Here is a 15,153-nt window from a genome sequence, read left to right on the forward strand (position 1 = left end):
GAACAAGCTCTGTGAGGCCAGTTCCGGGGACACAGGAGGTACTAGGTCTACATGGCAGAATGGCACTGGATTCAGTCACAAATGTATAAACAGCTGTGTCAAGGTGAAGTGTGGACGACAACAGCAGTGAGCAAACGTGCTGGGAAAGACAGAGGCCCACACCTAGTGGGTGGGGTCTGAGTCAAACTTACAAAGGGCTGCAGGCCCAGAGGACGGGGGCTTAGGGACAGTGCCATCCACCCGCAGAGGGCGCGGCTAGGATGCCTGTGTGTTCCTCTGGTGTTGGAAAACAAATAAAATGTTCCCCCCTGAGAATCTGAAACATGAGCCTGAGGCTTATTATGTCAGATTTTAAAAACTACCTTACCTTCATTCTCCACAAATCACCAAGCTGAGAAATTAAAATAAAAAGTAAATCACAGGCCAGTGATATCCCTGGGGCCCCTGGCAAAAGCAAAAACTAAATCTGACGCACATAACCTCAATAAATCCATTAATGATTCTCAAAGACATAGCCACCGCGAAGATCAGCTCACAATGAAAAATTATAAAACATACAATAAAAATCATCTATGAGTGAGAGTCGGCAAATACCACAAAGCAGAGTATTAATCCAAGATGTAAAGACTGTAGAATAATCTGATAGTGACTATAACACAGAATTCAAAACCAAAACCAAACAAAAAAACTATTTTTAAAAAGAACAGATCTATTTGGAAAAAAAATGCCAATAGAATCTCTACAAATAAGACACTGATACTGAAAATTCAATGAATAGCTTACACAAGAGATTAAAAAATGGTTGAAAGGAGAATTTATCGACTGGAGTTAGATATGAAGAAATTCAGGCAGAAGGAACAAAAAGAAATAGAGAAACTGTGACAAAGAAGTTAAGGAACATGCTAGGTGAACGAGAAACTCAACAACTTGCAGGCACTCCCGAGAAAGAAAAGCAATATTTGAAGAAATAATGATGTAATATTCCAAAATGATATTAATGTGCGTATTTGTGAGTCAGAGTCCCAAGCAGGATAAGTAAAAATAAATTCACATAAAATAAAATTGTAGGACCGAAAGATAGAGATGAGATCCTAAATGTCAAAGGAGCAAGAATTAGACAAACAGCGAACTGCCCTGTAGAAAGAACAGAGACAAGAGGACTATGGGAGAAATATTCTCAAAGCGCTGAGGAGACATCACAATGGAGTGAGGACCTTACCCAGAGAACACTAGGGAAAGAACCTTAAGAAGAAGACTGAATCCAGAAGGAAGTAATAGTGCAAGAAGCGATGGTAAACAAAGAAATTAGTAAAGAAATTCACAAACCTAGCCACACATTGATTGTTCAAGTAATACATAAATTATATAAGTCAGTATAGTAAGACTGCTTGGAAGGTTTAAAAAAGTGGAGCTAAAAGCCTGCCTGCCGATAGCATGTAAGGTGAGAGGGTTGATCAGGACCACCTGACATGCAGGCGGCCCGCGCCGGACCTGCACCATCGGCCTCAGTGCTGCCCGCCTCCCACGCGTGGAGGTCTCTCATGAATCCCCTACCCTGCGCAAGTGCCGGTTTAAGCTGAAAGGACTGAAAGGTAATATGTCTGCCTGGAAAGGGTTTATGAACAGCTAGCTACTCAGATCAGTGAGCCAGCACCAGTTTGTTTTAACTAGAGGCATGCTATCTCAGAGAGGATAGTCGGGGCATTAAGAGGGACTGCAGAGCCACCGCCCTGGGGGGCCGTTAGACATTACCTCCTTCATTTCACGCTAACCCAGCAAGGTGGGTGCACAGAGCTCAGACAGGATAGGCAACCTGCCCCAGGTCGCACTGCCAGGAATGACGGAGTAGGTGGTGTTCCTAGAAGGCATCTGCCGCCATCATGGCAGAAGTCTTCTCCCTGTAAACCCAGCCTTGAAAATGGCAAGTAAATTCCTTTTGCTAATCGCTGACCCGGCATGAGGTCTGAGCTGGGAGCCGGGCAGCTCTCCTGGTTCCTGGTAAACTGCATTCAACACGCATCAAGGAACTCAAGGAGGATGGGCTCAAAGGGCTTCGAATGCCGTGGGAGGGGGGGGGCGCCTGAGGGTCTCAAAGGGAAGAAGCAATCACCCTGAGGGGGGGGGGGTGGACGCGCTCATGCCAGGCAATGGGGAGGACGTCAGAATGTCTCTACCCATCCACAGGAACCGCAAGCCCCTGTAAGCCCTTTGCCTGGTGCTAAATTCAATACCGAAGTTTGGAGCCCCTTAATACAGTACATCTCCTTGGAAAAATGACTCCCTGTGAGTTTCCTGAAGACACTGAAGAGGCTGATCCCTCCAGGTATCCAGGGTCATCTCAGGCACAGAGGAGCAGCAAAGCCGCTGGATGAAGGAGAGTGCGTGTGAGCAAGCCCTCCCCCGCCCTGGGAGGGGCCTCTGTGGAGGGGCTCAAAGCTGCCTGGAGAGGGGGCAAGGCCAGCTACCCTCAGCCCGGTGCAGCTCCCAGCCGAGAGCCCGCACCAGCCTGGCACAGAGAAGACACTCGGCAGATGTCAGGGTCCCTGCCCCCAACCTGCACACCCCTGTTGGCTTTTCACAAGCCTTGTTACCTGCTTTGAGTGGAGCGGCGTGTGCCCACCTCTTCCCCCGCAGCACGGGTGCTCAGCCTGGGCTCCACTGGAATCACCTGGGGCTCCTTAACATGCCAACAACTCCGGCCCAGCAGACCAGGCAAGGCAGAGTGTCTGCGAGGGTGGATGGGCTCTGTTTTTTAAACACTGTCTTGCCTCAAGGTTTCAGCCCCAACAATTCTATGGATTAGGTGAGACTGAGAAATGACAATAGAATGTTCTTGGGGTAAAAGGTACCTGGCGTTTTTCTCACGGTGGCAAGTTGAGCACTAGGATCCCGTCTGCACCCAGCAGCCGGCAGGTCCGAGATACGCTTCCATCTCCGCCTCCGCCCAGAGCCCCGGGGGTGTGGGGGGAGCTCTTTATATAGTGACTCAGGCAGTAATAGTTCATTGCCAACAGGTATGTCAGCAGTAGCCTAGCAGCGCCAATTACACCATCAAGTAGTTTAGGGTCAGGTTAGGATCCCGGCCACAGGAACTGCCATTTTTCCCACCACACCAGGTAATTTTAATATACCAAGCCAAAAGATCAACTATCACATACTTTACTCACCCTCAGTGCCCATGTGCCTCGGCAGCCTCAGTATCTAAATAAGGAACACGGCTGACAGGTGTGCAGCAGGGCACTCGCATCTCACTTTGCAAACTCCATTTTAGAGCCGAGGATGGGAATGGCCTGTGGCACAGATGATGGATACCAAATGCTGCCCCTTCCCCGGCACCTGGTCAGACCCGAGTCGCCGCCCCACGAGCAGTGGGCCCCACAGAGAGCTGGTGGTGCCATGAGGGTGGCCCTGACACTGCTGCACCGACCCCCCAGGCTCAGTCTCCCGTGGCTTCTGTGGGAGCCTCAGGGCAGAGCCAACGGGAGGCCTGGATTCCCCTGGAGAAGAGCCCGCTGCCCAGAGAAACACAGGGGGAACCCTCCATGACAGGGTCAGGCCCTGTGACCAGACATCCCTTTTCCCACAGTGAGTGTTCCCTGGTCCCCGAGCAGATGCCATGGCCCGGTGGCGTACCAGTCCCACAGCTGATGCCTGCACGGGGATCCCGGCAGCGCTAGTAGGGGAACCACTGCTCGGGTGCCCATCGGCCCCGTGGTCCCCTGAGGACTGAAGGAGCGAGGACAGGCACCAGAGCATACGCGGGGGGCATGAAGACACCCTGCAAGGGAGCAGAAACGGGTTCCGGGGCACCGGAGACGGGGCTGGGGGTGCTGGGGGGCGGCATCTCGTTAGCTACTCACAAGAAAACACATTTTTTGACAAAAAATATTTAATATAAACATATACAACATACAAATACATTTTTTAAACAGTAAAATATACCATTTGAGGAAATTATGTAACACATTGTTAGGCAGAGCAAGTCAAACATTTTAAAAACAAAAGACAGGACCGAAGTGAAGGTCCCCTCCCGGTGCACATCTGAAGTGCCCCCCCGGGGCAGCCCCTCCCCCAGCCCCCAGGCCCCTGCACTAGGACCCTCCACCACAGGGCGCACCTGTGTGGACCTGGCTTGTCTTACGTGTTCGCTCAACTCAAACCATTACTAGGAGCCCTTTTGTTTACAAAAACATCATGAGATTCGGGGCCAAAGCACTGACCTCAGCAGGACCGACGGTAGTAACAGGGGTTAAACGAGCTCTGCTTCCTGTGCACAGGTCTCCTGCACCGGCTCGTGCAACCCAAATAACCCTCAAGTCCCCAGTGAGGAAACTGAGGCCCAGGGAAGTTCAGAGATGTACCCGTAGGAGGCGCAGCTCAGCCCAGGGCCCACCTCTGAAGGTGGCCAGTCACTGGTCAGCACGATGACAGCAGTGCAGTCCCAAGATGCCTGAGTAAGTGACACGCGAGGCCAGTGTGCTCCCAGGAGCTCCCAGTCCCAGCGTGGAGAGTCCGCCAGACAACGTGGGACCTGCTCAAATCTCCTCTCCACCTGTGAGCAGCTGTGCAACCCCTCTGGACTGGGGTTCCCTCTTCCATGAAAGGGGGAGGACAATGGGTACCTGGTCAGACGCTGTGGGAACCAAATCAAACAACGTCATGCATGAAAGGAGTCGGCGTGGGGCCGGCACACCGCAGGCATTTAAAGAATGCAGGGCTATTCGGTGTGGCACTTGCTGTTTCCAAACAGAAGTTGTCCTCTGTGTCTAAGAGGCTTCCACCCCACCCAGAGGCCCACATGCTCAGAGCCATCAGGCAGCTCAGCCTACGGGGGCTGCTGGGGGCAGGTGTGAGTACCACCCCCTGACCCATCTTCCACTCTGGCTGCACACACGTCACACTGTCCCCACCTCCCTTGGTGCCCTACCCCACGGAGCCCACTCAGGCCTCTTCCTTTCACACACCTGCTGCTGTGCAGGCTGTGCTGTGGGCTGCGGGCCCCGTCGTGTGGGTGGCCATCAGCAAGTCCCCATCCCTCCCTGCGCCCAGGAGTTCCCTCCCTGCTGGGGGCAGGGCCGGGTCCCTTGAGGCCGAGGACTCAGCAGGGACACACTCCCTGGCCACTGTCAGCATCACGTGTCGGGGTCCAGGGACCCAGCCCCTCCTGCCCGGGCCTGTCTGGACTGGCCCCGGACCCACAGCTGGGTGCTTGGACCCTCACACAGGGCCGAGCACCCATGGGCTGAGACGCCTTGGGAACTGGAGAAGAGGGAAAGGGGGCAGGGCCCCTGGCCTCTTGCCTCAGTGCCCACCAAGGGCACACTGCCCTGTGGGTGGGTGGGAATCAGGCACAGAGCAGGAGGCCAGCATGTCTGCAGTGACACCCACACCCCCCGGGAGAGGTGGGCTCTCCCTGCGCTCTGCTCTGTCAGCAGCCAGCTAGGGTCCTTCGTGCCCTGAGACTCTGCCAGTGTTGAACCCTGTTGGATGGAAAGGAACCGGCCCCCCAACCCCAGATTGTTCTAGACAGAAAACAGGATCCCAGGCCAGGATCCATGGAGCTAGTGGGATAGCCCAGCATGCCCCTTCTCCACCGAGGGTGGGGTCACTGGTGCCATGTCACCCAGGCCTGCTTGGCATCCTCACCTTACAAGATGTCATCTCTGAGCTCACAGAGCTCCCTCTCCCAGGGCCGCGCTGCTCTCCTCTGTGACAGCCGGGGCCCGCGGAGGGATGGGGACTTGCTGATGGCCACACCCCGTCATGGGGTCCGCAGCCCACAGCACAGCCTGCACAGCAGCAGGTGTGCAGAAGGCCAAGGCCTCAACGGGCTCCCATGGGGCAGGGCACCGAGGCAGGAGGGGACACAGTGTGCCGTGTGCACAGCCAGAGTGGACGGTGGCACAGGGGGACACTCACATCTGCCCCCAGCGGCCCCCGCAGACTGAGCTGCCTGTAGAGGGGATGACATTTTCAGGTTCTGAAGGAACCAAACACCCAGCGATGGTGCTGATTGGTGCATTACAGGGGGTCCCTGGGGGAGTCCTGGGTAGCCCCTCAACTCCTGGTAACCCTTTGGTAGTCAGACTGATGCTCTCTACCAAGTGCACCCTTCTCCCACCCACCTGCTCCCCTAGACACACAGCTACCAGCCCTCAGCACGGGGCCCACAGAAGCTGAGCAAGCCCCCGGGAGCCTCTCTGGCCACCTTGTACCCTTCCCAGGACCCCCGCAGGAGCTGCCTCCCCTGGACTGTGACCCTCAAGCCAGCGCTCCCCTGGGCTATGGCAGGCCTGGGAGAAGGAAGGCTCTGCAGGCCCAGACAGCCCCCGGCGCAGCTGCCAAAGTCAAACATGCCCCTGAGGTGCGCCGTGTGGGCTCCAGCCCAGCAGAGATGGTCCACAGACCTCAGTGACAGGACGTTGAACCAAGCCAAGGCCCGAGGAGGAGACAGCGAGGCCTGGCCGAACACCGGAGCCTTCAAAGCTGCTGGGAAGTGTTCTCTGTTAATTCTGACCACATGGCAAATTAAGTTCTATTTAACCTCTTCCAAAAATATTTTCCTCTCTTGATTTAATAAAAGCTGGAGCCATGCCAGTGTTCATAGAAGGCTGGGACCCAGCTCAGTGAAGGGGAGCCAGCTGCCTGCCCCCCACACCAGGCCAAGACACTCAGTCACTCCCCTGATGGCATCTCCTCGCAGCTGCAGAAATTAAGATCATGGTGTCCTTTGGCCCTGGCGGTTTTGTTCTTCCTTTTCCCTCCCTGCCTTCTTGGAATGTGTTGGGGAAGAGAGAGAACAGCTTGGAGACAAAAAGAAATACCCGTCCACTGGAGCCAGGCTCGGGGGCAGCCCACAGGGAAACAGCCGGTGCTCCCATGACCCACCGCCCGCTGCTTCTGGTCCAGGCTGCTCTCCATGGTGCCTCCAACCCCAGTGGAAGGGAGGTGTCACTCCCCTCCACCCAGGCCCCCCCGGCCCTACCCGGCCCCTGAGACTAGGGACACTTCTCTGCCCACATGTCACTTATCTGCAGCAGCAAAGGAGACAGACCTTCCTCCTTCTGGAATTGTGCAGCTCCCTTGGCCTCTGCAGGGATGACCTCCTCCCCAGAGCCAGTACACCCAGCCAGCCGCTGGGAGGTTGGGCTCAGAGCTGCATCACTTGCTGGCAGCTGCCCCTGCCCCAGAGAGCCACCTCACCAGCCTGCAGCCCTCCAGGTGCGACTGCCTGAAGGGGAGGTCAGCTCTGCCCCCTACTCCCCTGCAGATCCCTCCCCCGGAGACATCCTGACCTAATACCCCACTTCAGAACCGGTTTCCGGAGATCCGGCCTGGACAGGTGGTGCAGGGGAGGTCCTATAGGGCAGACTCTGAGGCCAGCCCTGGGGGCAGGTGGGGCGCAGGCCCTGCACTAGCTGGCAAACATGGTGAGCATTTGGTGGTGAGCAGGGACAGGAGACCTGTTGCAGAGGACCAGGCAGCATCCCGGGTCCTTGAGAGGCTGAGGGAAGTGGTGAAGACAAGGGCAGGGAACCGGTGGCCCTTGCTGAGGTCACCGACTAACTGAAGAAGGAGAGACAATGACAGGCACAGGGTGACTGGTTGCATGGGTGGCCAGGCACTGGAGAAATGGGACTGCCAGGCCCTCGAGGACTGCTGGACACGGATCTGGGAATGCGCACCATGCTCCCTTTGCCAGAGCAGGTGTGTAGGGACCAGGCATCAGCGGCATCCTGGCCCAGCTTGGCTCACACTGGGTCCGTGAAGCCCCTGGACTGGCCCATTGCTCTCTACCTCTGAGTGTCAGGTGCCCCAAACTTATTCCAGACCCCCAACTTTTCTCTCCAAGCTCTCCCGTCCAGGCCCATCTGTGTGTGCTGATTCCCAAGTGCACCTGCAGCCCACACTCCCTCCGGACCCTCCATCCGCACCAGGCGTCTCTCCACGTCTGTGAGGATCTCAGAGGCAGCACGTCCAGACTCTTCCTCCCCCGGCAACCCAGGCCACACACACTGAGCGCCTGCCCCCTCTGCCCACCCACCTCTCCTACTCCACCTGCCTTCCTAGACCAGGACCCTCTTCCAGGACAGCTGCAGAGACCCCCAGCTTCCTCAGAGGCCCCTGCACACGCATGCCCACCACAGCCAAAGCCACCATCTAAAATCCTCATTTTCCCTGGGTTCCATCTGTGTGCAATGAGATCTAGTGGCAGCATGCGGCCTACAAAGCTTGCCTGGCCCAGGCCCTGCCTGGCTGCCCAGCTTGAGGAGTTCTGAACGCTAAATAAAGATTCCGTGGGCAGTTCCTGGCAAAGGCCGGTTGTCTTCCTCTCTCGGGACTGTCCCCTCTCCTCTCTGCTTCCTCTTTTTCTCGGAGCCGCAGCCCGGAAGGCCCACCCCCCCGCCCCGGGGAAGGCCTTCGGGTGTGGGCACTGACACGCACACCCCCTGCAATGCAAAAGACACACAAGAAGGGCAACACTCTAGTCCAGAAAGACTTCCAAATGGGGCGATTTCTACCAAAAAGACAGAGCCAAGAGGCAGTCAGGTGCTGATGGGCAACGAATTGCTTCCGTATCTTTTTTTGCGGGCACCAAATAATGTTTGAAATGAATACTTTTTTTAAACTTTGCCTTACACTCCCTGATACCCTGAGCATCTCTCCAGCGCCGTGTCACTAAAGTATCTTACCTGCCACCTTTCCTTCTCCCTTCGTTAAATTGTGACCTTGCTGAGAGCAGATGTGTGACCAATCATTCTCCAAATCTATAACCTCCACCCAGGCCCTGAGCGAGCGACCAGGGACAAAGGGACAGAGGTAACAGGCTGGGTCGCCTCCTCCAGGCCTCCCTCCCTGCCCTGCACACGGAACACTGGGGCAAGGAGGCGCCCGCCCACCCATCTCCCACACATGGGGCTGCCAAGCTGCGAGCTCTCCAGGGCAGCCTTGCCCAGACCAGCCCAGCCGCAGCTCTGACGCCGGCCCGGGAACCGGCGCCCAGGAGCGCCTGGAGAAGCCCAGCTGGCTGGGCTCCAACCTGAGACGGAGGAATTTTCCCTTCCCCGGGGCTTCCTTCTGAAAATAAATTTAGTAACTTCTAAAGAAATCGCTCCAACCCTCCCAGGTTTATTTGTTTAGTTAAATTAATTCTATTTTAATATTTCCATTAGCCATTTAATTTATTCTAAAACCTGGCACTGCAAAGTAATAAAACCTCTCAAATATTGACAGACAGTAAAGTGAATGTGGCCCAGCTACCACCATCTGTTTTTCCTCCAAATTCCTCGAGGTGGAGGACGCGCCGCCACGATTGATTTTTGGGCCTTCCCTCCCGGCTGGGGTGTCTTCTCTCAGCCCACCCTGGCCCCTGCCCATGGCCCCTGGAGGTGGTGCTCCGGCCCAGTCAGCAGGGCGAGGGGGAAGGACTGGCACTCTGGCGTGGATGCGAGAGCATCTGCACAGCAAAGGGAGGGGCCTGGGGACGTGTGAAAGGCAGCTGTCCCACCACCTGCTCCCAGGCCTGCAGCCGCCCCCCACACCCTCAGTGGGCTGGTCCCCGCTCCTCACCTCTCGCCCCTCCTCCTGGCCCACCCCTGGAATGAGGAGGCCCCCTTCCCAGCTGGGCAGCCCGGGATGGGGAGCAACAGATGCACAGAGGCGCTGGGGCCTCACAGAGGCAGGGTCTGGCCACTGACAGCGTTCCTGAGAACCTGCTTTAGCCCTGGCAGCAACCCCGGCGTGGAGGGCAGCTCCCTCAGAGCCAGGGGCAGTGCGGTCTGAAAGGAGACCCCAGGTGTGAGAGAGGACAGGGCCCCACTCAAGTCCTGCTCCCAGCGCCAGGGCTTGTCTCCCCACCCCTTTCACTAAAGGGAGAGCTCGGAGTCCCGTTGGGGCTCAGGTTATGCCCGCCTGGTCCACAGCTGTGGCCACGCACTCCACTCTCCAGACGCCCACCGTCTCTGGGAAGGAAGGCTGCCACCGTGCCACCGCCCTGTGAGCCAGGGTCTGCCCCCAGGGGGGCAGGAGGGAGCTCACACTGCTGCGCCCGGCCCACACGTGTTTGAATGTACCTGGTGTTTACTCCGCACACATACTTACAATTCCTCCCCAATGCCCCGCCATGCCAAGGCAGCCGCACACATTCCCTGCACATGTTGGGGCCGAATACCGCCGTCTGCCTCTCCCGGGGCCCCCCCTGCCCCCCGCTGGCCACTGGCTCCCGCCCAGGCCCATGCTCAGGCAGTGGAGCTGCGCCATCCAGGCAGCTGGCCCTGAGCTCCTGCTGGAGGCCCTCGGGCTGGAGGCTGGCAGGAGGGGGAAAGCCAGGCCATTCCATGTCTGGCCAGCAGGTATGCCAGCTCCTGACTTGCTCCAGGGATGCCAGAGGTCTCAAGCGGCCCAGAGCCCTGTGGGGAGAGAGGAGGGAGATGTGCCTCTGCGTCAGGATGCCGCAGTGCCGTGTGGGCCGGCCTCCAGGAAGGCAGCAGTGAGAGGGGTCCTACCCCCTACAACATGTTCTGTAAGACAGGGTGGGCAGAGTGAAGGGTCAGGGGAGGGCACACTCCCCCAGTTTGGGGACCCCTCCCAGCTCACTTGGCTGGAGCAGAAGGGGTGGGAAGAGGTTGAGAGAGTGCACTGTGAAGACTAGGAAAAAAGCCTGGTCTTCAGCCTGAGGCAATAGGGAGCCAAGGCTGGTTTTAGCCTGGGGGAGGGGCATGCGCCAAGTTGAAAGAGACACGTCCCTGGGGCAGGGAGGAGGGTTGGTGGGACACAGCCTAGGAGGACGTGCTGGGGCAGGGGGGTGGGGGGGCGTGGGCTCAGGAGGGCCTGACTGACCTGTGTCTGCATGGCCCCTGGGCAGGGCTCCAGGGCCGCAGAGCTGCGCAGGGACCGTGTGAAGGGGAGTGGCCATTCTGCCTCAGGAGGGGCCCCGGCAGACTCGGCAGCCCTGGGTTACCACCGAAGGGGCGTCAGGTCCAGGTAAGTCCGCTGACATCCGATACAATAAATGTTTACTGAGAAACGGCTGTGTGCAGGCAAGCTGCAGAGACCGTCCCAAGCAGAGACCCTCCTTCCTGCCCTGCCCACCAAGGGCAGCCCTCACGTGAGGAGACAGGGCAGGAAGGGAAGAGCCACACAGCTCAGATGGCAGCGAGAATGTGGCCGCAGGACACTGTGGCGCCGAGAGGCCACGGCAGGTGTGCGGATCCAGGTGGGTGAGGAGGGAGGAGCCCCCCTGGGCCCTCGTCCTGGCATCATTACCAGGTCCCCAGCGAGGCCCGGGCTCAGATGCCTCTTCCTTCCCTGGCCCTCCCAGCCCTGCCACCAGGGGACCGAAATGTGTATTCAAATGAAAATACCTGCCACAGCATCCGGCCTGGAGCCATCACCTAAGCGGCATGACAAGCTTAGGTGTAAAGACCCGCACAGGTGAGGGGAGGAAGCACAGAGAGGTGAGCACGTGGCAGAAAAGCACACAGCGCAGCATCCGGAGGTTCCAGCCCAGCTCCACCCAGTCTGTGTCACACTGTGCCCCCCACCATGGCCCCGCCCTTGTGCCCCAGCTGGCGCAAAGCCTGCTCCCCTGCAGGGAGATGGCCGATGACCCTGGGCAGTACATGAGCATCCCTAGACCCACTCTACCCCCCTTTACCCTCACACTGCATCCCAACAAAGGGTCACTGAACATGCTTGGTGACCCTTCCCTGTTTTTTATCTACGTGTTTGGGTCTTCAGTTGTCTCAGCAGGTTCTGTGATGTCATCCTGGGAATTAAGGCCCAGTGCTGGCCGCCAGGCTTGCAACTCAAGAGGAGGGAAAAGAAGTTGTGCATTCACGGCCAAAAGAGTTCATAAACTTTCACCAAGTTACTAGATGTGCATAATTTATGGCCAAGGCAAGACTTCAAGCCCCTGGGGAGCACGGCAATGGCTGCGAGAAGGCATGATGTGGGAGAAGGGTGGCCCCACAGCCAGCAGGCTCTGAAGGATGCTGGGGAGCCAGGAGCAGTTCTGCAAAGCCTGGCAAAGGTGGCACTCCAGTGGGTTCCCCTGCGGGGCACCCATGAGCACTGCATGCAGCTAACATCTGCACAGGGGGCCAGCTCAGAGCCCAGGCACCCACAGGTGCCACTGAGTGAGCACAGCCACCCAGCCACCCAGCAGCCCCTGGAGAGTCTTGTGCTGTGGGGAAATCTAAGGTGCCTCAAGACAGACATCACCAAAGCTGGGCCGATGACCCTGGTGCAGGGCAGCCGTGCATACTCGCATCAGACACCACGTGGGCCCCCCCAGCTCCCACAGCAGTGCACCTGGCTGTTCACTTGCAGAGCATATACAGGTCAAGAGGTCATTCTTGGTGCGAGACGGCCCCCAAAGAGAATCAGCCCTCAGTCTTGTGCAAGAAGAGGAGAAAATAAAGGAAAAGCCCTGCAAGGAGTCTCAGGCCCAGTGGAGGAGAAAATAAAGGAAAAGCCCTGCAAGGAGTCTCAGGCCCAGTCCTCAAGGACACCCTGAACCCTTTGCCTGCCCATTCCTCACGTGGACACACTGAGGTCTGGGCAGCTGTGACCTGTCCAAGGTCACACAGGTGGTGAGTGGTGGAGGTGAGTTTGAGCCCATATCTGATAGACTAACAGCCATGTTCACCAGCGGCTTCTCCCCACAAGGTGACAGTCAGGAAGAGTGCTTGCTTGGGTGTGGTGCTCATTTCACAGTCAGGCCTTATATACCATATATATATATATATATGCCAAACATTTAACTTTAAAAGACAATAAAGAAAAGGTCTTAGCCAACAGAAAGCAGGGCATTCCTCTCCTTGAGCCCCTCGCGTGGACAGGCAGCCACACGCAGCCAAAGGCCTGCAGGGAAAGCACGCAGCAAGGCAGGACGTCTCTGGGCCTCCCATCCCGCCAGGCCATGAGCCCGCCTGCGGCTGCTAACCCACCAGCACTTTCAGCCAGTCCTGGGGCCACCCTGGAGGAAGCCATAGCCACTGAGGGACAGACACCCCAGCCACTGTGGGGGAGTGGGTGCCGTGGCACCTGGGCATCTGGGCTGGGGCGGAGACCCCACCACGCCAGGCGGTCTCCCGGCCCTGCAGAGCTGTGGTCTGCTGAGGCTCAGAAGGCGGGGAACCAGCGCTAACCCACAGGGCCAGCAAGTGACCTGCAGGAAGCAGGTGTCCGGGCCCCAAAGACAGGGCTCTCACACCAGCCACTTCTTTGGCATAAGCCTCTTTATCAGATCCCCCTGCGGCAAGAAGTGGGGTCCCTTTCGATCTTCAAATTTTCATTCCTTGAAATTCTGGGAAATTCTTCCAGAACTGCAGCAGCGCAGACAGGAAGCCAGGTGGCCAGGCGAGGCGGCCTTGCCCAGAAGGCAGCGCTCTACCCCTCTGGTGTCTGTGGGGAGTCCCCAGGGCCCTAGACCTTCTCCGTGGGAGGGACTGTGAGAAGATAAATGTTTCATTATTCAGAGGGGCCTCCTGCCAGGCAGATCCACACAGACTCTGGCTCCGGGCCACCCCTGATTCACACATCACCTTAGGGGGTGACCCCATATCCTCCACATTCCTCCCTCCCCAGGTCAGGAACTGCATCAGTTTGTGGGGGACGGTTTCAGAGGCTCCCGCAGGCAGCTGCAGGACTTAAATCACAAGTGTCCCAGGGCAGGGAGAGGGCTGACAGGCACAGAGTTCCCATCAATCTTCCTGCAGGAGAGCTCGGCTCCAGCTGAGAAGGATTTATGGGGAGGGAGGCACATGGGACAATGCCACCCCGCCCAGGCCCTGCCGGCAGCCTTTTCCCACGGTGGGCTCGGCGGCCCTGGCTGAGGGGTCAGAGAGGGCGGCCCACGGGAGAGAGCCCGCATAAGGGGCTTGTTTCCGCACAGGCACCTCTGGCTGGTGGGCTTGCCGTGGCCTCACTTGGTTTTTATTCTCTTCTGTTTGTGTTCAGAGTCTCTACAGAAGCATGCATGACTTTTTAAATCAAGGGAGGAAAGAAAACAATAAGGTTGTTGTGTTTATTTTGTTTTTAATCAAGTGGTTCTCAAGTGCTAAGAATCCCCACCAGCCTGCAGGGAACAGGGCCATGCAGTGGGGAGCCTGGATGTGTCTGATTTCCCAGGGAGCACCCGTGAAAAGCCCATGTTCCAGAATGACAGCAGCACAAACCTGCTCTGGAGAGAGACCAGCAGCATTCCACCCACAGCACAGGGACGCTGCCAGCTGCCCCTTCCCCCAGCCTCCTACTGCCAATCCCTGGGCAGCGTCCAGCGCCCTCTCGCTAAGCACCCTGCCCTCCCAAGTCCCAGCTCTGTGCTGTTTGGCCAGGCAATGCTGGGTGACTGGAGAGGCCTTGACAGCCCAGGAGAAGGTGAAGTTGGGTGCCCCCAGTGCCCGGACGATCTCTGCCTGCCCTCAACACATGGCCTTGCCAGTCACCTGAGCCCTCTCTGCCTCCATTTCCTGATCTCTAACTAGAAACACCAGTGCCAGCTCATACAGCGGAGACAAGGGTCGGGCTGGTAGGTGACTGCCTGTGGTAAGCGCCCTGCACACCCGCTGCGGCTGTCGGTGTCCGTCCATTCACCTCATCACTCAGAGCCTCTGCAGGCCTGCCCCGCACCAGGCACAGTGCTGGGCCTGCAGGATACAAAGATGGGAAGACACTGTCCTTCCCTGAGCAACCTCAAACTGTAACCCGCAAAAAATAGGTCTTTTTCAAGTCATAGGCCACCTGTGTCCGGGTGATCAGAGCTGCCTGAAACAACACGTTGGGGATTGTGAGGCTGCCTGTGAGTTAAGAATGGAAGCGCTCTGCGGTGGATTGGTGACACCTGCCATGGGCACAGGAGGGTCTGATACAGCAGGTGAGAGACAGGCAGCGGTTTAGGGTGGAGCCAGGATTAGCACCCAGACCTCCTGACCCCAGTGTGGTGATTGCAAGCATGGAATCGCCCAAGGGCCCAGAAATTACTTGTAAAGTTTTCATTTTTCTATTTTGATGAAAATGTCACCAACTATTGACTGAATATTATTTCCCCGCAAAAAAAATTCATACGCTGAAGGCTTAATGTGACTGTATTTAGGCATAAGGCCAAAAAGGAGTCAAGGTAAAATGAGGCTATTAGGGTAAGGGCGGGGG

General features: G+C 57.3%; 1 protein-coding gene and 1 long non-coding RNA gene across 7 annotated transcripts in view; one reads left to right on the forward strand and one right to left on the reverse strand.

Moving 5' to 3' along the window:
- LOC108384910 (uncharacterized) overlaps positions 1-15,153 on the reverse strand; it is a 97,756-nt gene that overhangs the window by 46,605 nt on the left and 35,998 nt on the right. For 2 of the 6 annotated variants that reach the window (XR_012133438.1, XR_012133441.1), the window contains exon 1: positions 2,592-2,840. The exons of 2 other annotated variants lie outside the window; for them this stretch is intronic. The gene's annotated coding sequence lies outside the window, so the exon portion shown is untranslated. 2 more of the 6 variants (XR_012133439.1, XR_012133440.1) reach the window with 2 other exon arrangements.
- On the forward strand, positions 9,922-15,140 carry LOC140850510 (uncharacterized). The gene is made up of 3 exons (XR_012133433.1): positions 9,922-10,352; positions 10,865-10,983; positions 11,740-15,140. It is a non-coding gene; the product is annotated as an uncharacterized lncRNA (long non-coding RNA).

The sequence above is a fragment of the Manis javanica genome, chromosome 7 (assembly GCF_040802235.1).
Source record: "Manis javanica isolate MJ-LG chromosome 7, MJ_LKY, whole genome shotgun sequence".
NCBI classification, from domain to species: Eukaryota; Metazoa; Chordata; class Mammalia; order Pholidota; family Manidae; genus Manis; species Manis javanica.